Consider the following 24176-nt stretch of genomic DNA (forward strand, 5'->3'; position numbering starts at 1 on the left):
TTTGGCGACACCGCGGTGAATGCAGATTGGAAGCGTGTATTCGTCATCGCCATACTGGCGTATCAACCGGCGTGATGGTATGGGGTGCCATTGGTTACACGTCTCGGTCACCTCTTGTTCGCAATGCCGGCACTTTGAACAGTGGACGTTACATTTCAGATGTGTTACGACCCGTGGCTCTACCCTTCATTCGATCCCTGCGAAGCCCTACACTTCAGTAGGATAATGCACGACCGCATGTTGCAGGTCCTGTACGGGCCTTTACGGGTAGAAAAAAATGTTGGACTGCTGCCCTGGCCAGCACATTCTCCTGATCTCTCCAATTGAAAACGTCTGGTCAATGGTGGCCGAGCAACTGGCTCGTCACAATACGCCAGTCACTACTCTTTCTGGACTGTGGTATCGTGTTGAAGCTGCATGGGCAGCTGCACCTGTACACGCCATCCAAGCTCTGTTTGACTCAATGCCCAGGCGTATCAAGACCGTTATTAAGGCCAGAGGTGGTTGTTCTGGGTAGTGATTTCTCAGGATCTATGCACCCAAATTGCGTGAAAATGTAATCACATGTCAGCTCTAGTATAATATATTTGTCTTATGAATACGCGTTTATCATCTGCAATTCTTCTTGGTGTAGCAATTTTAATGGCCAGTAGTGTATTTATCTATTTATTTAATATGAAAAGCTATTTTTAATTGCTCGAAATCCACGTTTTGGCGTCTCATTTACATATTGTAACAATTTCAGTGAATCGATTATGACAGTCCAATACTGTTAGAGATGTACCCGTAGACACCTCGTTTGTTGCAATCGCGTAATGCATTGCCGAGATATTAATTTTTACAGTTCAGGAATTACTTATAACGTTTAACTTGCAATAACTTATAATACAATCCGGACGACGAAGGCGCGTCTGCATACGCGTAATCGTCCATCTCTTCCGCTTCAAATGAGCCCGGTGGCTTTTCAGTGACACATGTGACTCAATCTTTTTTTAAATTTTGGGATAAGCTTTAGTTTTGCACTGGACGTGAAAAGCGGTCGTGAGAAATGAGCAGCTATTGTACTACCTAACGGACGGATTTTCCGGGTCACGCTGTCACATTAGCGGCCGGTGGATGTCCAGAGACACTGTGGAGCACAGTATGAAACTGGCCCTCCACGTGCTCGTGCAAAGCTGATTTCAGCGGTCTTAGCCGCCGCCTGTACGTCAGCGGCCTCGTTTTTGTGACTGAATGAAGTATCTCTTCCTTTTACCATTGGCTGTCGTGTCACAATAGAAAATGCCTTTTTTGCACGCTGCACATCGAAATTTTTATTTTTGCACCCAGACGCGTTTCGCCTTTTTTACAAGGTATCTTCAGTGGGTGTCCTGAAACATTACTTGATTTGTCCTTTTTACACATAGGTTATGGTTTCACATCTAGGTTATAGATTTAAAAATAGTTCCTTAACGTTTTTTTTAAGAAATGGAAAGGTACTTACAGGTAACTTCGAATACTAAGTCTCTAATACATACACACACACACACACACACACACACACACACACACACAAAACAGTTAATGCAGAAAACTGAGAATGTTGGTAACACTTAGAAAAACAAATCAATCTCTGTATTAAAAAGATGGCAGTTACAGTGATGTGTAACGTAAACAGTGAACTGAAAGTGAGCCGACTCGAGTGGCCGTGCGGTTCTAGGCGCTACAGTCTGGAACCGAGCGACCGCTACGGTCGCAGGTTCTAATCCTGCCTCGGGCATGGATGTGTGTGATGTCCTTAGGTTAGTTAGGTTTAATTAGTTATAAGTTCTAGGCGACTGATGACCTCAGAAGTTAAGTCGCATAGTGCTCAGAGCCATTTGAACCATTTGAACTGAAAGTGAACAGTAAGATGTCCACTTGGTTGCCAGATGAGAAAAAGCAGTTTGATTAGATGCTGTGAATTAGAAGTTACCTCTGCAAGTACCTTTCCATTTCATAAAAAAACGTTAAGGAACTGTTTTTAAACCTATAACCTTGATGTGAAACCATAACCTATGTGTAAAAAGGACAGATCATGTAACATTTCAGGACATCCACTGAAGATGCCGTGTAAAAAAGGCGAAACACGTCTGTGTGCATAAATGAAAATAAAAATTTCGACGTGCAGCATGCAAAAAAGGCATTTTCTTTGAAACAACTGCAATTTATATATATTTCGTACAACCTGTCTGAACTATGGTGAATTAAAGCTAAGTTAGGAAAACGACGCCATTGCACCTGGCAAACAGCCGCCATAACTCAATAGAGCAGTAGTGCATCGAACGCAGCAAGCGGGATCTAATTGGCATCTGCTGTGGTGGTTTAGCGGTAATGTGCGGCTGAAAACCGAAATTTAGTGGAATCGAATTCAGGGTGGGTCACCTTCTTCCACTCTGCCTTTCGACCTTACATTCACTTTTGAATTATGTAAAGATGCGTTTTTTTTTTTTTTTTTGAAATGTGACAAGCTGTGATTGCCAATTTTTGCTTGTCTCGGACGAGGAATACCAATTCGCACTCTTCATTCACTGCAAATTCTTCGAAAAACGGGTAGTGAGTTACTCAAGTATCGTAATATTACGAGGGTGAGTCAAATGAAAACCTTAAATATTTTTTAAATGTTATTTATTGTGCAGAAGTGGTAGAAAGCTGTATCACTTTTCAACATAATCTCCCCCACGCTCAATGCAAGTACTCCAGCCCTTATAAAGTGCATAAATTCCTTTAGAAAAAAATTCTTTTGGTAGTCCGCTCAACCACTCATACACCGCGTGGCGTACCTCTTCATCAGAACGGAACTTCTTTCTCCCATTGCGTCTTTGAGTGGTCCAAACACATGGAAATTACTTGGGGCAAGGTCTGGTGAGTATGGTGGATGAGGAAGACCCTCAAAATGCAGGTCTGTGATTGTTGCAACTGTTGTACGGGCAATGTGGGGCCTTGCATTGCCATGTTTCGAAAGGACACCTGCTGACAGCAATCCACGTCGCTTTGATTTGATTGCAGGCGGCAGATGATTTTTTAGGAGATCTGTGTATAATGCACTGGTGACGATGGCCCCTCTAGGCATGTAATGCTCCGAAATGACGCCTTTTTCGTCCCAAAAGAGAGTCAGCATAACCTTCCCTGCTGATGGTTCTTTTCGAAACTTCTTTGGTTTTGGTGATGAGGAATGGCGCCATTCCTTGCTCGTTCTCTTCATTTCTGGTTGGTGTAAATGAACCCAGGTTTCGTCCCCAGTAACGATTGTTGCAAGGAAGCCATCACCTTCTCATTCAAAGCGCCGAAGAAGTTCTTCACAAGCATCAACACGTCGTTCTCCTATTTCAAGAGTCAGCTTCCGTGGCACCCATCTTGCAGACACTTTGTGAAACTGGAGCACATCATGCACATTGTGGTGTGCTGACCCATGACTAATCTGTAAACATGCTGCAGTGTCATTCAGCATCACTCGACGGTTTTCCTTCACTATGGCTTCAACTGCTGCAGTGATCTGTGGAGTCACAACTCGTTGTGCCTGACCTGGACGAGGAGCATCTTCCACTGAAGTCACATCATTTGCGAACTTCCTACTCCATTCGGAGACTTGCTGCTGTGACAAACATGCATCACCGTAGTGAACCTTCATTCGTCGATGAATTTCAATAGGTTTCACACCTTCACTACACAAAAACCAAATAACAGAACACTGTTCTTCCCTGGCGCAAGTCGCAAGTGGGGCGGGCATCTTTATACTGATACTGCGACGGTATGTGTGCATCTGCACTATGCTGCCACCTACAGGCCATTCTGAATGTGTGATGACCTCAACCCACAGGAAAAATAATTATCAAAGTCTGAACTGTGAAGTCATCCAAAATTCTAGTTGGAAAACCACACTGTTCGTTATACTTCTCAATTGGTCACGATCCCACTTTTGTTTATGAACTGAAAACTCTAATATTCACGAGAAACTGCTCTGAAATTAACCTGAACCGACAAAATTGTGTATATATTCTCTGAAACTTCAAAGACATCTAAGACAATATCTGAAAGGAATTAGAAAAAGTGACTAAATTTGGTGAATCACACACAATACTACTAACAATCGCATGAACACTGGGGGGTTTCACCATACATCTACCCACTTTTGAGTATAACCAGTGTCTCTTAATACTACGACTCGTAGCAATACAATATCAAAAACTTTTATTACTGGGTAAACAGTCACTACGTGATTTGACAGCTGACATTTATAATTCCCGTTTACGTCAGGGAAAGCACCAATACGGGAATAGCAGCTTTTGCGTTATTGGTCAGAACGCAAGCAATTATGGCGGTCGCCGTAATTTTCGCGCGAAGCCATATTTCGCGACAAAATACTCTTATTAGTCACTGTCATATATCTAGTCTCATAACAATACATAAAACTACATAAAATAACTACAATAATTTTGACATGCAAGGATAATTAGTCCTAATGAGAGGAAGAAGTTTATATTTACTGTTGTTTCAACAATGACTACCAGGCAACTTTTAATTCACTGATTGTAATTTTATTTTCGTTAGCAAAAAGCAAAGAAACTAAACAAAGAACTTAATTAAATAGAGTCTGTAATTCTTATACTTTTAATAGAGAAAGAAAGTTTCTAGGTCAGGGGATAGCGTTCGGCGAAATCCCTTTTTGTTGCATACGAAGCGTTGCGTTAGGCAGCACGATGTCGGCGGGTTACCATGATGAGAGCAGGATACAGACAGTTCCGGTTGTTAATCTTCTCCGGCGAAACGCAAATAAAGTTCCGGCACAGCCGTATCATTAACCCCGTGGTGATTAACAAATCACAAGACGCCAGTATACGAACGTTGTTGACATGTCCGCTCTTTTCAAAGTACATGACGTAAACATCGCTCGTTTTTACACTTTATGCACTGTCCGTGACGCTATCGTCCATAATTACACGGTTCGTCACATTCATATAGTCTTAGCCACAAATACACAGTTCATAGAATTGTTCTTGTGTGTGAAGCACACCGTAAACAAAGTCCACTCTGTTCTCGCATTTCAAACTTCGACAACGTCACTGAAAACCATTTATATTACACAGTTAATTAGTCTTCACTTTCACAGCTTGATAGCATGTGATATACAACAGTTCCACCACTCAAAACCAATACCAGCAAAGTTCATTCGCATAAAAGCACAGTTCGTGGCGGCCGCAACAAAGTAATGTTAGAGGCACTTTCACAGTCCGGTTTATTTGCTCTTAAAGTTTGTTGGCGATGGCATTACATAATGCAGTGGTAAAGAGAATTAACAATCTGATAGTTCGGTATCACTGTACATACAATTACGTATGCTTTTCATGAAACACAGTACTATTTTTCCCACGCACGCTTCACAGACACGCCATCCGCCATCCCCTCTACTACGCAACCACCTTTCGACTCTCAATATCACTATCGCTGTCCATTGTCTATAGATGTTATATCGTTATCGTAAATTACATAAACCTTTATAAATGTTATTGACTGCATTTTTCACAATTAATAATATTCCAAAAGAGAACTTTACAAACTTTACCGCAGGTACAAAGCAAGAAACATAATTACATCTTTACATTTGAAAACCACAGTAGAATGTTACATAATCACAAATAGAAATGCCCATATGAACAAAAGAAAAAGAATAGAAATCTAAAGAAGATCACGAAAAAAGAAAAAAAATTATATACGTAATTAGCAATGCCTGTTTGTAGCACGCTTACCAACTTACAGGATAAATTTCGATTTGTTATTACAAATTTAAGGTTTTCATTTGACTCACCCTCGCATATGATCAATAAGGAAAGGATAGACTGTGGTTTGACTTACAATTTCAAATAATCAAAAATTTTTAAGCAGTAGTTCCCAAGCAATCGTTTGAGAACAATTGCACAGCGAAAAACATTCGCATACAAAATCCAGGGTGAACATTAATAAAACCGATAAACTGCAAGGACGGTTGCCTGACTGGAAATGGAGGGAAAAAGGTCCTATGAATGTGTGTCCTGAAATGCATCTTTGCCACGTGCCATGTGTTCCTTGTGTGTTGCAGGTTGTGAGATTGATGCAGCGTATTGTAAGCAGCAGAGAATGGTCCGACCGGAACAAGCCGAGACGGTGTGTATGGCCAAGCAGATGGAATCGGTCGGCAGGCAGCACGACTAAACCAAAACAAGTACCCTCACAAACACTAACCACATCACATAACCTTTCAAGCCCTTTTTGGGCATTTGTGTGATCATGGGCCCTTCCAGACAGACGAACGTGTAGGGAAGCGGCGGACTGTCGCGACACCAGATATGGATGACTGGGTTCTACATCGGTGACGCTATTCGGAGAGAGGCCGGAACGTGCGAAAGAGTGCGGCAGCCCACGGCGCGACGTGTTAGCGTGTGCATTCCATGCCATGGAGGCAACTTTGAACATTTGATGTGGGGTGGATACGATGCAGCTGTGTACTGCGTTGCGGGACGATTTGTCGTTGCGCACACACACCGTCCATGTCCAGACATATATTCATAGGACCTTTTTGCCTCAATTTCCAGTCAGGAACCCACCCCCGCAGTTTCTCGGTTTTATTAATGTTCACCTCCATAGGTGGTGTTTTATTTTTTTATACTACAAGTAAAACATTTGCCGAAAAAATATTTCTGCAAATTTGCTACGTTTAGATAAGTTCTGTTCAGCCAGCGCAGCAGATGATGCAACGTTCGGCTTTCTGCCCTCCTTGAATAAAACAGAGATGCAGACACTATTCTTTGCGTAGCACAGTGAATAATAGTGCTACTGAAGCCTTCCCGTCTCCTCTATATCTCTTTTGTTACGCAACCTTCCCTTTTACAATAACCTATGAAACTTTCCCTTAGGATTTCTACCTCTTGCTTAATAATAACAAATGAAATCTTCTCTTTGAAATTAATTCTCTTTCTCAATCTTCACATACAAATTTAAATGCTGCCTATTAAAAGTTATTTTCTGATTATTTAGACGAAACGTAGAATGTGTCGTCGTCGTGGCCCTCAGTCGTTACCTGCAATAACCTAAAACTGTTCCTTACCTTTTTTTACTGTTACTGGATCGCCATCTGACAGCTACATCGAACTGCGACATGAATATACTTACTCTATTAACTGCTGATGGGCTGTCATAATAAGTGGCTCTATTTATTACCAAAGTTGATGTTATTCTTTAATAGCAAAGCTGGCGTTATTGTTTAATTAATTTGACTGCAGTTACATAATTCATAGTTAATCTTTTTCTTGACAACAATAATATTTTGCAAAGTTTTACGTTGATGTTTTTTGAGATGGATTATAATCAGTAATGCAGTATTGCTGGCAAAAATTAATTATATTCTGAAAACGATTCTTCAAATATTTACTGTTGGTAATTAAGTGATTTTACAAACGTTCAAATGGGACTTACTTTTTACAAAAATCTTACAACTAGCATTGCGCAAACATACCTTCAGTAGTCTCGAGTTTCTCAAAAAAAAAATTCAATAATATTAGTTCCTCTTATGATAATAGTTAGCTGATGTCTCTGTACATACGTTTATAATCTCTTGCAAATCATAGCTGGTGGCTGACAGACACACCGCTCCTCTCAACGTCTCGCTTCAGACCTGCTACCGACTCGCTGCACATCTCGCTTACTACTGACTTCCTACGAACGCTAAAGTGCTCTCTCTGCTGCCAACAATGCTTTCCGGTGCAGACAATCCCTGCTACCATTACAAAATGTATCAATGCGTGGTCTTTCCCGCTCTTTTCTTAAAATGTATCCATACGCGGTCTCTCCCGCCCTTTTTTTAAAACTTATATCAATGTGCGGTTTTTCGTGCCAACAATACTTTGGTGCAGACATTCCCTGACCACAATTATTTCCAACATGACATATAAATTATTCCTACTTAATCCTATTAATAAAATATAAACATCTTTCATAAATTGTGGTTTGACACTATAATGACCTCACGACAAATAATTGCGGCGATGACTCAACAGAGCGTACAAAGCTTCGCAGATGGATTGCTGTAACACGAGCTCAACACGTACATCATTTGTTTTTCTTTTATTTGTGCCACTTCAGCCAGCCTCAGATTCATACTGATTCACGCGGACACACTTACACCCACGATTCGCATACAATATTTACACGTTACTTACATCACTATGTCCTCCCATCGCTGTCATTAGTTCTTTCTCCAAACACCGATTCAGTATGGAACACACAGCATTCACGCCTCCAGACAACTTCCATGCCGTGCACTGCTAACATCGCGTGGGATATATGAAAGTGATGATACTCGGGCCGGCCGCTGTGGCCAAGCGGTTGTAGGCGCTTCAGTCTGGAACCGCGCGACCGCTACGGCCGCAGGTTCGATTCCTGCCTCGGGCATGGATGTGTGTGATGTCCTTAGGTTAGTGAAGTTTAAGTAGTTCTAAGTCTATGGGACTGATGACCTCAGATGTTAAGTTCCATAGTGCTCAGAGCCATTTGGACCACTTGATGATATTCGGTGACCTGCAAACAAAGTACGCTGTGCCACACAAGTCATCTGGCCATAAATACCTAACTTCAACTTAACGTGACGTATATCAGTCTGGCTCTCGTGAACACCATAGCATAAATACTGCATTAATGAAGGTAACTGACGCTCTGAAATATACCATGGGCAACAGTACACACAAGATATTATGAAAAATCTAGATTTCGGTAATGCGTCTGATACTGTCAGTTCTGACGTACTGCTCACAAAATTGCAACAGGTAATTTTCAGAAATTGCGCTGAAGTGGTTTGAAAGCTTTTTAAAAAACAGACAGTAATTTGTTATCTGTGGGACTGAAGTCTTCCTGGAAGCACGTTCTCTCAGGAGTGCCAAGGCTAACTTCTTTCTTTTGTGTCGGTGATACCTCATCTATCCTGCGCTGTATAAATTTCTGTACCAACAGCCTAGAGCTTTACCCCCCCAAGCAAACTTAGTAACCTGTCAGAAGTTATTAAGTTCAGAATTTCGCGTAAAATTGACTCTTCTCGGCGGTATTCGAACAATAATGGCTATGTGCACTCAAAAAGTTTTGGAACATGTTTTCACAGGACGTGATACATAAACTTGTGTCAGTTCACTAATGAGATGTAATTAAAAATGACACGAATAGTGAAAACACTACACCGTTAGAAGTAAGCGTGAATGGTAGTGACTGTTAACATGTGCAGCATTCTGTATGACGCTGTAATAGATCTATACGCCCAGTTATGTTGGTTGCAACTAGATAAGTTATATGACTACCATACATCTACGTCATACTCCGCAGTATGGCGCAAGATACTTCTGATACCATTGATCCTCCCTTCCTCGTTTCACTCGCGAATGGCGCTTAGGAAGAATGATTGTCGGTAAGCCTCTGTACTAGCTCTACTTTACTGTCACAATTGAAAGAAAACAGGCCTAGGACACTATTTTTAACGAATTAACCGGGTTTCAACACTGCTAGGAGTGTCTTTCTCAGAATTAAAATCAATGAATCGTCTATAACATGGGCACAGAATTATTACTAAAAACGAATGATACAGAGTATAAGTACGGAATCATCGTGAAAGACTGGTGGTACTTATGTCATTTATAAAATAATAAATATGCCAAAAGGGCATTTGTTCAAATGGTTCAAATGGCTCTGAGCACTATGGGGCTTAACTGCTGAGGTCGTCAGTCCCCTAGAACTTAGAATTACTTAAACCTGACTAACCTAAGGACATCACACACATCCATACCCGAGGCAGGCTTCGAACCTGCGACCGTAGCGGTCGCGCGGTTCCAGACTGAAGCGCCTAGAACCGCTCGGCCTCTCCGGCCGGCGGCATTAGTCACAAAGATATTTAAGATAAAGAAAACTGTGACGTTTTGCAGCCTGCACCACGCAAGTGACGAGCAGCGCTTAGTGGCTCGCCTTCACAGTTTTCTTTATCTTAAATATCTTTGTGACTAATGCCCTTTTGGCGTATGTATTATTTTATAAATTACATATAAGTACTGCCAGTCTTTCACAATGATTCCGTAGTTATACTCTGTATCATACGTTTTTAGTAATAATTCTGTGACCGTGTTATAGACCATTCTTTGCTTTAATTTCTGAGGAAGACACTCCTAGCAGTGTTGAAACCCTCTTAATTCGTTAAAAATAGTGACCGAGGGCTATTTTCTTTCAATTGTAACTATTCACGGTCTCTGAACGTGGAGCCATGTACAAAATTTTGCTACTTTATTGTTTTTTCTGGTCCTGGTAATTTCACGGGATATATATGGGAGGAAGTGATATGTTCTCAGACACTTCCGGGAAAGAGCTCCTCGAAAGTTCAATAGTAATCGCAAATTTCTCCATGACGCAAGACGGCTCTTTTGTCACGTCTACCACTGGAGGTCGTTGAGCATATCTGTAACACTCTCGCGCTGACTAAACGATTTCATGACAGAACGCGCCACTCTTCAATGGATCTTCTATCTCTTCCATCAGTCCTCCTGGGTAAGGATCCCAGATTGATGTTCAGTACTCAAGACTGTCGAACAAGCGCCTTGCAAGCCATACATACATACATTAATCCTTGTTCCATAGATCATAAATACGACCTTTCGTAATGATGTGGAACGTGTCACTTTAACGTAAGTTTTCTTTACACAAATTAATTTATTAATTAATTAATTTTTTCTTTTTTTTACAGTTACTACTTCGTATCTAAGAATTCATCTATTGAGTAGAAGGAGTTGTCATTCAGACATTCTTTTAATTTGCTTTTAAATGTTGGTTGGCTATCTGTCAGACTTTTAATACTATTTGGCAAATGACCAAAGATTTTTGTGGCAGCAGAATTCACCTCTTTCTGTGCCAAAGTGAGATTTAATCCAGAATAGTGAATATCAGCCTTTCTTCTAGTGTTGTAGCTATGCACTTCGCTCTTATTTTTGAATAGGGATGGGTTATTAATGACAAATTTCATAAGTGAATATATGTATTGCGAAGGTACTGTGAATGTCCCGAGTTCCTTAAATAAATGTCAGCGAGGTGTTCTTGGGTGGGCTCCAATTATTATACAATTCTGATTACACGCTTTTGTGCAGTGAATTACTTTCTCTCTTAATGACGAATTGCCCCAAAATATGATGCCATATGAAAGCAGTGAATGAAAATAGACATAGTAGGCTAATTTACGGATATGTTTATCACCAAAATTTGCAATAAACCCAATAGCATAAGTAGCTGAACCTAACCGTTTCAGCAGATCATCGATATGTATCTTCGAATTCAATTTCTCATCAATGCACACACCCAGAAATTTTGAGTATTCTACCTTGCCGACAGACTTCCGTTCATAGTCTATATTTATCAATGGCGTTATGCCATTTACTGTACAGAATTGTATAAACTGTGTTTTCTCAAAATTTAGTGAGAGTCCATTTGCAGAGAACAATTTAATAATTTTCTGAAGGACATTATTTGCAATTTCCTCATCGATTCTTGCTTCTTGGGTGTAATTACTATACTTGTTTTGTTTCGCGTCCTCTTCGCATCATTTGAGAAGACACTGTGGCGGCGTAACCTAGGAGTATAGTGTGTGTGTGTGTGTGTGTGTGTGTGTGTGTGTGTGTGTGTGTGTGTGTGTGTGTGTGTGTGTGTGTGTAGAGTCATGATGATGTTTAGTTTGGGGAGCGCTCAACTGCGTCGTCATCAGCGCCCATAAAAAGTTCCAATTTTTACGCAGTCAAATTTTTAACTCAGTCCAACCTAGCAACTGTCACGGATGATGATGATGATGATGATGATGATGATGATGACAAAAACACCCAGTCCCCGGGCAGAGAAAATCCCCAACCCGGGGTGGGGGCTGCTGACGATAGCAGAACCTACCGCCTAAGCAATTCAAGAGTGTGCTCTTGTCTGACGTCTCGTTAAGGAAAAGAGCGCGCGCTTTCCTCGTTCAGTCGTTGTTTTGTTTCCAAAGGTTTGCGATCGTCAACGTTGTTTTCGCACTATGCCTTGGTTTTCATTTGCTATTGTGGCTTTATTTGTACTCTCTTGATGATTCTTAGTATTCGCATTTTGGATTAGTTCGTTTGTCCTATCGAACTGGAGTACCGTTTTCGCTGGACACCTGGTCCTTACAACCGATACGTGGCACTCTGACACAGGGTACTGTGGTACTAAACACACTGTAGAATTGAATTTGTGGTTTCGACTATCGGACCGAATACTGAAGTCATCGGTCCCTACGCTTACGCACTACTTAATCTAACTTAAACTAACTTACGCTGAGGACAACACACACGCCCATGCCAGAGAGAGGTCTCGAACCTCCGATGGGGGGAGCCGCGCAAACCGTGACAAGGCGCCTCAGACCGCACGGCTTCCCAGCGCGGAAGACATTGAAGGAGTTAACACTATCGAAGGCTTTGCTGATATCTAAGAAGCCTATGATAGTCACCGCTTGTCTCTCCCTGTCCAGTTTCAGGCTGTCTGTTACTTTTATTATTTTACTAGATCCCTAGTTAGGGTGTTTGCAGAAATTTGATTGGCATTTATTCTGTAGGTTATTCGTTAGGTAGTCGATAAGCTTGCACTGCACTATCTATTCCATGGCCTTACGCAGGGTGTTCAGAAACTCTCATTACAAACTTCTAGGACTTGTAGAAGGGACTCAGTAGACAATATTTTGTACTGGAAGTCATATCTGGGAAACTATTGTTTATTTGTTACAGCCGTTTTAAAATACACTCCTGGAAATTGAAATAAGAACACCGTGAATTCATTGTCCCAGGAAGGGGAAACTTTGTTGACACATTCCTGGGGTCAGATACATCACATGATCACACTGACAGAACCACAGGCACATAGACACAGGCAACAGAGCATGCACAATGTCGGCACTAGTACAGTGTATATCCACCTTTCGCAGCAATGCAGGCTGCTATTCTCCCATGGAGACGATCGTAGAGATGCTGGATGTAGTCCTGTGGAACGGCTTGCCATGCCATTTCCACCTGGCGCCTCAGTTGGACCAGCGTTCGTGCTGGACGTGCAGACCGCGTGAGACGACGCTTCATCCAGTCCCAAACATGCTCAATGGGGGACAGATCCGGAGATCTTGCTGGCCAGGGTAGTTGACTTACACCTTCTAGAGCACGTTGGGTGGCACGGGATACATGCGGACGTGCATTGTCCTGTTTGAACAGCAAGTTCCCTTGCCGGTCTAGGAATGGTAGAACGATGGGTTCGATGACGGTTTGGATGTACCGTGCACTATTCAGTGTCCCCTCGACGATCACCAGTGGTGTACGGCCAGTGTAGGAGATCGCTCCACACACCATGATGCCGGGTGTTGGCCCTGTGTGCCTTGGTCGTATGCAGTCCTGATTGTGGCGCTCACCTGCACGGCGCCAAACACGCATACGACCATCATTGGCACCAAGGCAGAAGCGACTCTCATCGCTGAAGACGACACGTCTCCATTCGTCCCTCCATTCACGCCTGTCGCGACACCACTGGAGGCGGGCTGCACGATGTTGGGGCGTGAGCGGAAGACGGCCTAACGGTGTGCGGGACCGTAGCCCAGCTTCATGGAGACGGTTGCGAATGGTCCTCGCCGATACCCCAGGAGCAACAGTGTCCCTAATTTGCTGGGAAGTGGCGTTGCGGTCCCCTACGGCACTGCGTACGATCCTACGGTCTTGGCGTGCATCCGTGCGTCGCTGCGGTCCGGTCCCAGGTCAACGGGCACGTGCACCTTCCGCCGACCACTGGCGACAACATCGATGTACTGTGGAGACCTCACGCCCCACGTGTTGAGCAATTCGGCGGTACGTCCACCCGGCCTCCCGCATGCCCACTATACGCCCTCGCTCAAAGTCCGTCAACTGCACATACGGTTCACGTCCACGCTGTTGCGGCATGCTACCAGTGTTAAAGACTGCGATGGAGCTCCGTATGCCACGGCAAACTGGCTGACACTGACGGCGGCGGTGCACAAATGCTGCGCAGCTAGCGCCATTCGACGGCCAACACCGCGGTTCCTGGTGTGTCCGCTGTGCCGTGCGTGTGATCATTGCTTGTACAGCCCTCTCGCAGTGTCCGGAGCAAGTATGGTGGGTCTGACACACCGGTGTCAATGTGTTCTTTTTTCCATTTCGAGGAGTGTATGTTTTCTGGGTACGTATACAACAGGGTAGTCATAAAAAGGGGGGCTGACGTCGGATTGACTGATGTCATTTGACATCTGTCCTACTCATCTGACTGGGTGTTGTGTGCTGTCCTTAGGTTAGTTAGGTTTAAGTAGTTCTGAGTTCTAGGGGACTGATGACCATAGCTGTTAAGTCCCATAGTGCTCAGAGCCATTTTTTTACTCATTTGACGTCTGTCCCACCTCTTTGACACGGTTCGAGCCTCATTCACGTTTTGAGAGCAACGTGGTTGAGTACACATTTGCAGAATACACAGACATGAACCTTCCGTAAGGAGAAGCTCACGGTAATGGATGAGCTGCTTGTCGCCTTTATAAAGATCGTTGTCCACAACATATCACTCCATAGCTTCGAGAAAGGGGAACCTCCAACGTCAGCAGGCGCGACAGTGGTGCTTCAAGAAGATGACGAACACCCGAAGTGGAAGAGGCCCTACTGCATCACCTGGAAGAGGACCCATCAACGAGTACGCGAGCGGTTTCTGTGGTTATTAATATGTGGAACTGTAAAACAACTCGACGTGTTGAGTCAGGCCTAATAAATTACTTGTAAAAGTGGTAGCATTACCAACATGTTTTTAAATGGTCGTAGCACGGAAACGATTCGTTTCTGGAAACGGGTTCCAACTCAAAATATTATCTACTCACTCCCCTCTACGAGTGCTAGAAGTTTGTAATGGCAATTTTCGAATACCCACTACACTGCTCTAAAATTACAAATAAGGCAGTAATAAGAGGGTGTTAAGCCACAGTGCTTCTTAGGCACTGTGGAGTACTGGTAACCTCGCTGAGATTGTCGGCTCAAGTACCCGTCAGATATCGACATTCATATACCCCGTGGTCTACGTAACGTTCAAAGCAAAGGGGATGTTTCCTTTGGAGAGCACTGGGACGATTTTGTTCCCACACTTTCCCAAATTCGAGCTTGCGCGTCACCTCGTAACGGCTTTGTTGTCGGCGAGCCATTGAACATTAAGTTTAAATATTTCTTCGTTCGTTGTGTAGTAGTTTAACCAAGATACTAGGTTCAGACCGCCGAGGAAGAGCTTGCAGAAATGAAGAAATGAAAGATAGGTGTCACACTGACCATCTGTGGATTATTACTAACTTGATGACTGACACTGAAATGCCCTCCGCTCAAGCAGACTCTAATATAAGACGTGCGATTAGTTTTTGAGAGCACTGTCAGTAAGGAGCTTAAGAAAACTTCCGGAGCTATAATCATTTATCCCCTTATATTAATGGGTGACTTAATTTTTGGCTGCAGGTTCATAAAATAAACAGTAGCAATAGGTTAAGATGCTTCAGATTTTAGTTTCATATTCAAAGACGAAGCAAGCGTATCCATAGGACGGCTGGTCTTCACCATCACCCAATTGCAGAGGGCACCAGCAATGGAGGGTGAAATTTTGACAATGCCAGCCACTCGTGTTGGCGAAACGTCAGTAAAATCATCAGACGAACGTCGGCCGTATGACCCGAGACAGAAGCCAATAGGGAGTTTCTCAACAAGTGGCCACGAAAGCCTTAACAATTTTGTGAAACGGAAAATGTTCTTAGGCCAAATTTCACGTTTGTGTGGAGAATCAGAAGCACAATTTTTGTACGTAACTTGTATCCAAAAAACTAAAAGTGTTTCTTTATCACAGAATGACGCTGCACACCTCATCGCTGCAAAAAATGAGACAAATCAGAGAAGAAATAATTCATTAAGAACGTTCTAAGTGCCGCCCCATGAAACTAGTTCAAATTGCCATTAATAAAATGGTTCAAATGGCTCTAAGCACTATGGGACTTAACATCTGGGCTCATCAGTCCCCTAGACTTAGAACTACTTAAATCTAACTAACCTAAGGACATGACACACATCCATGCCCGAGGCAGGATTCGAACCTACGACCGTAGCAGCGCGGTTCCGGACTGAAGCGCCTAGAGCCGCTCAGCCACAGTGGCCGGCTTGCCATTAATACAGAAGCACTACGTTTCATAGGTGAAATACAAGTACGGAAATACAGCAGTAATATTTGAATTAGAGGAACTGTAGCCAATAATATTTCTCATTTCTTTTAAATTTTTTGCACGAGATTAATAAAAATAAATTTATTAGGATCAGGCGTCGCAAAGTTTACTGTTACACTCCCTGCGCTGTTGAAGAAATGGCAACATACTCAGAGTGTCTTTGTTTTGTTTGTGATAAAAATTATTGGTCTTTACATGAAGTACGGAAAGGCACACATTTGCTATGGTCTTTCTTCTTCTGAATGCTCAGACATTTTTTTGCATTTATCTGTTTGAGAGTAAGAAATTTTAAATGCTATTTGAGATGGCGCAAAGACCGCTCACCTTCTTGTAATTGATGTTTGAAACATTTTCTCCGTGATTCGAATGCCGAAACAAGAACAGGTACATGAAAAATTGTACCTAGGACAAAATAGCAGTGAAAATGCGTTTTTTGGTTAAAAAAAAGCCCTCAGAACGTTTACCATTTCCACCCTTCAATTTAGGAACATTTCGTTCCTCAAAAAATGCTTTATTTGAATCTACGTCTTATTACAGACAGTAGGTTCATAAATGGTTTTCACCCATAATCACTGCTTTAGTGTTTTTCCTTTCCGGTCCTAAAGGAAGCGTACTTACCATATAATTAAGTCCATTAGCAAATTCCTGCATTTTCTCATTCATGTGTAGGAATGAGACGGGAGATGAAACTTCCTTGCAGATGAAAACTGTGCGCCCGACCGAGACTCGAAGTCGGGAACTTTGCCTTTTGTGGGCAAGTGCTCTACCATCTGAGCTACCCAAGCATGACTCACGCTTGGACGTCACAGCTTTACTTCTGCCAGTACCAAGTCTCCTACCTTCCAAACTTTACAGAAGCTCTCCTGCGAACCTGCAGAACTAACACTCCTGAAAGAAAGGATATTGCGGAGACATTGCTTAGCCACGGCCTGGGGGATGTTTCCAGAGTGAGATTTTCACTCTGCAGTGAAGTGTGGGCTGATATGAGTCGTGCTTGGGTAGCTCAGATGGTAGAGCACTTGCCCGCGAAAGCCAAAGGTCCAGAGTTCGAGTCTCGGTCTGGCATAGAGTTTTAATCTGCCAGGAAGTTTCATATCCGCGCACACTCCGCTGCAGAGTGAAAATCTCATTCTGGACACGGGAGATATGTCAAGCAGTAACTTGTGCCTCGGAGAGAAAATGAGCCGAGCTGAGTCGTCTGAAGTATCTGTAGATAGATTCATTTTTTAGGTTATGTTGCTAGATCTATAATCCTTTGTATGCTGAGTTGATGGTGGATCCCAGTCTAGCGACTTCGCTGATCGAAGGAGTGATACACACACACACACACACACACACACACACACACATATACCTGAGCGCGCGTGCTAACGGGATGCCGAATTCCTTTCTGTCTAATAACCGCAAACACACTGCGGTAGTTTAGACTATGATGTCCTTGCGAATCCTGCTGTCTAGGCGCCAGAACCGATAGGCATGCGATGGTTCGCTTTTGAAAGTAAATCCCAGGCATATCGTAGTATCCGAATTTACGTTGAAAAGACTGATATAGCCAGTGACTATTTTTTTATTACAGGACCTCTACATTTATATGCCTCATATTAGGAAGTATACGTTAAACCCTCCAGAGCTTAAAGATTCGACAGTGCTGCTAACAGTTTTCGCGAAGAACACAAAACAGTTTCCCAGTAGTAAAATTTCCGTTGAACGTTTCATCCTGCATTTAGCAGACGTGCTGCCCTGCACGTTTCCTGTTTTCAAGGTGGATAGCACCGTATCCGAACTGTCTAGACTATTAATGATGCGGCTACTTCAGACCGATTGCTTTCCTGTCGGGATAAAATGACAGTCGTTACGGCCTTCATTAAAAACAGCTTCAAAATCTTTAGGAACTTCCAAAGAACCTCAGATAACCTCATTCAAACCTCAGGGCACGATAATATTCGGAGACGACCACTATTCCCGGAAAGGGCGTACCCAGAGGGGGGAGGAAAACTCAGTACACACTCACATCTTCGTTCTCCGCGCCCCCTTCCTTCACCTCCCCTCCCCCCTCTCCTGTCACCCCCGCCCCCCACCCTATCTTTCCCGTAGCTGAGATCATGAGTAAGAAGTCGACACATGTAGTTTACTATCTCTCATGTTCACTTTGAGCAGATCTTCACTTTGTATCCTAACTGTCCATAATTAACTATGCTGTTGCTTCTTAACTTCGTACCTCGTTTTGTTGTTCTGCTTGCTGTTGTGGTGTGCTGTTTCTGCCTTTCAGTTATGGTTTGACTGGGTTATGGTGTTTCTGATGTACCGTAATTTGTACTCACTCTTTCTCGACGTTTCAATTTTGATGAAGAATGCTTGATAACTGTATGCCTTCAAAATTCAGCGGTAGCTTATTGTTAGTACCGCTAGTTGATTCCACAATAGTATTACTGGTCACCTTGGCAGCAGTACGGTGAAACAATTTAAGGGCGCAATACATGCACCGACCGACCGAACAACATATCGGACGCGTCAAGGCGTTTGTGCCAACAGATCGACCGATTTTTCTTGTCTGTCGGTTGTTTGGGCATGATCCCCTCCTCCACTTCACCCGACAAACTATGCCATGTCAATGCGCGCGGGAATAAATGTTGTTCAAACACGTAAAGGACGAAACGGACGCAACTTCGATATTACAGTTTCTGGAGAAGTTTATTGCCTGTAGATTTTTGAGACACACTTGGTGCGAGAAGTATAGCAATATCGATACAGTAAAGAAAGTATTTCTTATATGTTTGAACGAAGCCATAATTTTTGAATGGCACACAGAGAAAATGAAACATGCATATTTTATGAATAAAAATTCTTCGATTGTCTGTACTTCAGTTTTTATTTTTTATTTCCGACACTTTACGGAAATTAAATCTAGAAATCGCTATACAGACAGATTAAATTTTAGATCTCATTTCGAATACGTGTCGAAAATATAACTTAAAAACCGAAATACATGTAGTGTACTGATTTTTATTCAAAAACTATACTTCCTTCATTGTTAGATGTGTCAAAAATGTGGCTGATCGCCACGCCTTCTGCCATGAAGAGCGAAGTGAAGGTCTTTTTTACGGTTCTAGCAGTTGCTAAATTACTCAGCTCTCAGATACCTTTTGTTGTATTTATTAATAATATGGGCAATCACTATTTGTAGTCCTTCTTACAAGAGACACGTTTCTTAAACTTACTGTGGGTATCATATATAAACAAATAAATTCATAAATTTTATGTGAACGCGATTTGTTTTACTTGGTTTGCTTTATCTAGGTTTATTTTCTCATGCAATTGTAAATCACCTTCCATGTTTCAGGAATCATTTTAGAAACTAATTGTGGGATGCAATTCTATTGAATTATAGCTCCTCGTAACTAGTGGTATTGTCTAGAAACAACAATGTAGCTTGCAGAGTCTCTCAAGACCGTATTCTTTTTCGTCAAATATGTTGTGATAACGCTCAGCAGATCTGAAAAGCATGTTTTTGTTTCTTCCAGCTCCACAAGTAACATAGCGTGGATGAATTTCTCCCTTTGTAGTAGCCATTTCTTCAAAAACAGCGTTGTCTCGACTTTCTTCGGCCTTGTTAGCTATAAAATAAACAAGGCAAATCCCAGTTTTTGTGTCCGCGTAATACCATGTGGAATCTCGTAGAACAGTACCTCAATGAACGTAAGATAAACCAATCGCAACCAGCGATAGGAAAAGGGCGGCGCTGTAATCGCTGACTGAAGTCGCTAGCAATGTATATAGGCTGCCACTAAACATGTCGGTCGGCCGATAAACTGGTGCTTATGTAGAATGAGATTTTCACTCTGCAGCTAAGTGTGCGCTGATATGAAACTTCCTGGCAGATTAAAACTGTGTGTCGGACCGAGACTTGAACTCGGGACCTTTGCCTTTGGCGGGCAAGTGCTCTACCAACTGAGCTACCCAAGCACGACCCAGACCCCGTCCTCACAGCCTTAGTTCTGCCAGTATCTCGTCTCCTACCTTGCTTATGTTGGATCCATTAGACACGCACTCGCCACTATCAGCTTTCAGAGCGGCGGAAAAATCAGGAATAGTCACCGCTGGACTGCCTTTGACTGCAGGTATTGCTAACCAGTATATGGAAAACTTTGAGGAAGCAGCACTTGAAATCGCGCACATTCTACAGAGATTCAGACGACACATTCGTAATGGGGCAGCATGATAAAGAAAACCTACAAGAATTGCTGTGCCACTTAACAGCATACACAATCTGAGGTTCACCACCGAGATGCAAGAAAACGGTGCCTAACGTTCCCTAGACGTTGTGATAAACCAGAACTCTGAAGATACACGTGGACATTCCGTCTACAGGAAGAAGACACAGACCTGTACCTAACCGCCAGTAGCTGTCACCATGCAGTGCTCGCTACCTTGGTATACACACTATAATGTATCGTGCATACTGCGATTTTGTTGTAACAAGATGACAAGTGGAGCAGCTGTGTTTAATGCTTGCATGTAATAAATTACGCTGTTCATGAGCCATAACAATTATCAATCGTTGCCTCTGATAAACTAACATAGTAACTGTGGAAATGATAACACAGGCTCCAGGTATGATACAGAAATGTTACAACGCGCTCCTACCGGCTTGATTCCGTAGAACTGGGTTCATCTGTAAAAATGGAATTTCTATATGAACATTGTACCCATTTCCTAAAGCGTGGAAAGATGTTCTTAAGATTCCTGAACGTATAGTGTGCTCGACCGTTAAGAAATAGCTCGAAGGAAACAGCATTATGTGCGGGAAGTAAAGTCTGCAGTCTGTTGTGTTTTTGAATCGGCACGCCATGTGCTAAAGCTCAGCGCACACAGAGCTCTCACAGCTGCGAATTCTCATTACAAAAATCCTATCTTCCTGCTTACGGTTGCCGAGCTTATAATTTTGTTCCAAGTAAGGAGGTACCAACAGTACATAATATTATTTGTAGTACTTGTACAGATAAATATTGGTGTGTAACTAAGGAGCAGCATGCAGAAATGTTTTACAGACAAGCTCCATGATGCATTGGAGCAGAACACAGAATAATTTTCGAGACTATGAATTATGTGAGATTCTTTTTTTTTTTTAATATGGACGCCGCGTTCCCATTTGGTGATATTTTGTGAGGTGTGGTGGGACCCCCCTCCCCTTCATGACATCTTTTCCGTAGTTAGGTAAAAATGCATAGAAATAAAAAGTTCTTTATTCGTTTAAACATTGATTAAAGCACTTTTATAAAAACACGTTTGTTTCGAAAGCATACTAAACAGTGTTTTACTGGGTGGTTAAAACAATCGATTCTACACATGCCAACAGAGAGACAGACAGGCATAGACAGATGGACAAAAAATAGTTTTAACTGTTTTGACTGATCCCAAAAAATTGATCTTTTATTAATATATTAGCTACATTAAATGTCATCGAAGCTTTACGTAATTTGCAGATCAAAGACAATATTGTTTGTACCTTCCTTTGAACTCTACGATTTTCAGTCTTTTGATTTGTACAATCACTAAGAGAATAACTAAGAGAATGCTTCTCAGTGATCTTCATCTTAGTTTCGTTGCACAAACGATTAACTTCTTGCTGGCACAGTTGTTTTGCCTTGTTGGCACGCCACATAACATATGTATTGTAAAAGTTTTGATACAAACGCATATTGAACACAATAATATCGGCTCTACAAGCGTTTCAGAATATCATTACTCACTGATCGACTGCTGCACTTTGATTTCGACCTGGGGGAGGGGGGGGGGGGGGGGGGAAGGACTGGACGGGGGACAGGGAACTCCCCAAATAAAATCTGACTTTTCTGCGGTACCTGTTTGCAATTGGGGAATCCTGGGCAACCGTGCCTATAAATCATTCAGTCCAGCTCAGTGAGGCCATAAAGACTGGAAGGCACTTTAATGTTGTGTCCGCTCAGGATTAATTTTTGGAAACAAATAAGCTACAATGATTCATATTCTCGTAATCAAGAAATTGACATGAAATTTTCATGCCCACCCCACGCCCTTAAGAGAAATATGTGGAATTTTTCCGAACCCCCATCTCCCCTGCCCAGTATTTTGAGTTCAAGTAAGCAATGGACGTCCTTTATCCCTGACATCCATGCCATAGATATCGTATTACATCTTCGAATTCTATACAGTGCATCAAAGAAGTGTTCTGTACTATTACCGATAGAAAAAATGTATACCAAGTACCCTCTGTCCTGTTACATGACTACCAAACAGTAATGTAACAATTAATATGCCAAACAGAGTGTAGGATTACGAACAAAATGATTTTACTTCGAGTGGCAAAGACAGAGCCAACACCAGGCGTAGTTTTCGGATATGACGTCATAAACAATGAGACGCCTGAAAAATTGCCGCATCATGCATGAAGTTTAAACTTATTACTTCTTTGTTACAAACTCTATTCGCAATAAATTTCGCTGACATTATCCACATATGGCGTTGAATGTACCTACAATACTACATCATTGTAGGGCACATAATCAGGAGACATGACGTCATAAACAGTGAGATGCGCGAAAAACTGCCACAGCCTGCATTACACTTAAATTTATTACTTCGTTGCTCTAACTCCATTTGCAACTCATTTTGCAGCCAGTGTCCACATAAGACGCTGAATGTACCTACAAAATTATATTATTGTATTACACATAGTGCAGGAGAGACGACTTCATAAACTTTAAGCACAAGTCCAAATGCTGCGTGGTACAGGGGTGGATGCTGGAGTCAAGGAACTGAGCTGCAGCTCAAGTAAACACTATGCTATTACTAGAGAAGAATTGTTCAATACTGTAGAAGGGTTGCTCTTTAAGCTTACACAAAATAGTAGTCTTTAAACTGCTCCCATGGTAAAGACTGAATGTCATCAGGTAGAGCATTAAAGAATTTTAAGGCCACCATTGGGAAGCTGTTTTATGTCTTTCTAATCTACACCTTGGCATGTCGATGATGTCTTTGTTGTGAGTGCTGTATTTGTGAGCTTCATGTCTCTTTCTGTAAATATCATGGTTTCTCTTAATGTGGAAGAGGCAGTTCAATATATATTGGCTGTAAACAGTCAGAACTCCTAACCCGGTGAAAATTGGTTTACAGTGGTCTTTTTTTTTTTTTTTTTTTTTTAATTTAAGTAATGATCCTCATTGCTTTCATTTGCAGTAAAAGCACATTCTTGCAGCCTGCAGAATGGCCCCAAAACAACAGCCCATAACTGATGTGGCTGTGGAACATTGCATAGTACACAGTTAGCAGGTACTGTTCTGGTACTATACTTTTCAGTTCCCTCAAGAGGTACAGGACCCGTGGCAGCTTGGAACATACATGTTTGGTGTGCTGTTGCCAGATTAATTTGGTATCAATGAGAAAGCCCAGAAGTTTAACATCTGCTACATTACCCAGTTTTTTCTTCATTAATTTTCATTTTTTTCATGATAAACCGGGCCTTAGCTTCACTGAACAACACTTCTGCTTCTTGGACTGCCTGTACAACATTCTCTCCTTTTGAGAACAAGGTTGTATCATCCGCAAACTGCAAGGTGTGGCCATTGGAGCCCATGTCATCTACGAAGATAAGGAACAGGAGGGACCCTATTGCCGATCCCTGTGGCACACCATGCTGTAGTTTCTTCTTACCTGAATCAGCTCCTTGCACGGAGACAATCTGCTATAAATAAATATCTGGGCAACGCCAGGTTTCTCCACTAGAATTAACCTAAACATAGGGTATAGTAATCTATCACATAAAATGGATGAAATCAAAATATTGACTTTATTGATAGCTTAATTTCTAGTTAATGTAATGATAGAGAGAGAGAGAGAGAGAGAGAGA

The sequence above is a fragment of the Schistocerca americana genome, chromosome 2 (genome assembly GCF_021461395.2).
Source record: "Schistocerca americana isolate TAMUIC-IGC-003095 chromosome 2, iqSchAmer2.1, whole genome shotgun sequence".
Classification (NCBI taxonomy): Eukaryota; Metazoa; Arthropoda; class Insecta; order Orthoptera; family Acrididae; genus Schistocerca; species Schistocerca americana.